General features: G+C 38.9%; 1 pseudogene; it reads left to right on the forward strand.

Moving 5' to 3' along the window:
* Window positions 1–870: 870 nt before the first annotated feature.
* LOC114216770 (small nuclear ribonucleoprotein E pseudogene) lies at window positions 871–1,149 on the forward strand (annotated as a pseudogene).
* Window positions 1,150–1,535: the final 386 nt, after the last annotated feature.

Here is a 1,535-nt window from a genome sequence, read left to right on the forward strand (position 1 = left end):
AGGCAGATGCTTAATCAATCGAGTCACCCAGGTGCCCCAAATGTCTGTTAGTTTAAACTACTGAATTTGTAGTAATTTGTTACCCAGAAATAGGTAATTAATAGAAGGCTTGTCTGCATGATGTCATCAATGCAGTGAAATCTCTCAATGGAGAGAGATTTACTTCATGTCCCAGCCCACCCATTGGTGACAAAGAACATGAGAATTCACATACTCCTGTTGCAGTACCATAAATGTGTATTGAGGCCCCAGCCAGGTAAAGGCCACTGATCTTGACCTCCCTATGCAAAAAAAGATTTTTAAAAGGCATTAGCAATGCTCAAGGTGAAATTCCAGGTGCCACCAGTTTTTTTATATACAATATCTGGAACAGCCAGAGCTATAATAACTGAATTCAGCGGCAATAATCCACCCTAAGTATCCAGCTTCCATTGGTCTTTTCAATGGCCACACTGTATTATTGTAAAGAATTGTGTCCTTAGTACCCCTGCTGCTTTTAAGTCCTTAATCATGGCCTTGAATTCCTTTACTTCTATATTATAATTCTATATTGCTTTCACTGTATAACATGGATGGAACTAGAAGCCAGTCAGTGCCTTCTTCCCACTACCATCTCCGGACAAACAACGCCTCTCAATTGGGAAGACCCTCTTGTAATTTATAAGCATTTACAGTACAAGCATGTAAAACATCAATACAAAGTATGCATTCAGCAATGAAAACAACAACAGCAGTGTTTAACAGTGGTTTCAACAGCCCGATACAGATGACTACAGTTCTCTTCCACATTTGACTCCTTTTTCAAATCTGATCAGTTGACTATGTGGCTCTCACTGCTCCAAAGAACCTAATAAAAGGTTAGCTTCCAGCATGGCATACACTGGCCAGGGCCAAAAAGTGCAGAAAGTGATGGTACAGCTCCTCAACCTCATCTTCAGATACTTGCAAAATAAATCTCAGGTTCAGGTGTGGCTTTATGAGCAAGTGAACATGAGGATAGAGGGCTGTATCATTGGTTTTGATGAGTACATGAACCTTGTATCAGATGATGCAGAAGAGATGCATTCTAAAACAAAGTCAAGAAAACAACTGGGTCGGATCATGCTAAAAGGAGATAATATTACCCTGCTCCAAACTGTCTCCAACTAGAAATGATCAATGAAGTGAGAAGTTCTTGAGAAGTCATGTAGTTTGGATTTTTTTAGATGTCCTTTGTTGGAAGTGTAGTTCTAAAACATTTGTTCATATTGCTTTGATTACCTTTATGTTATTACCAGATGACAATAAATGCTGTGGGATTGTTTTCACTTAAAAAAAAAAAAAGAACTGGACAAAATAATCATGTGAACAGTGATAGCCAAAAATGCCATAGAATTTTGTACCCCTAACCCTTCCAATCTATGCCATTGTACCCTCAATGTAGTGTAAGATCTTTAGTTCTTTCTAGGGTCAGAGAGTTTCTTCTAGGTCCAGTTGCCTTTTGGTCCCACCCTTAATCTGTCTTTCCCTTATAGGCTGTAAATCTGGACATAAGA

This window comes from Eumetopias jubatus, unplaced genomic scaffold, assembly GCF_037043125.1.
Source record: "Eumetopias jubatus isolate StellerSeaLion01/CBP00866 unplaced genomic scaffold, mEumJub1_p1.0 scaffold_4, whole genome shotgun sequence".
Classification (NCBI taxonomy): Eukaryota; Metazoa; Chordata; class Mammalia; order Carnivora; family Otariidae; genus Eumetopias; species Eumetopias jubatus.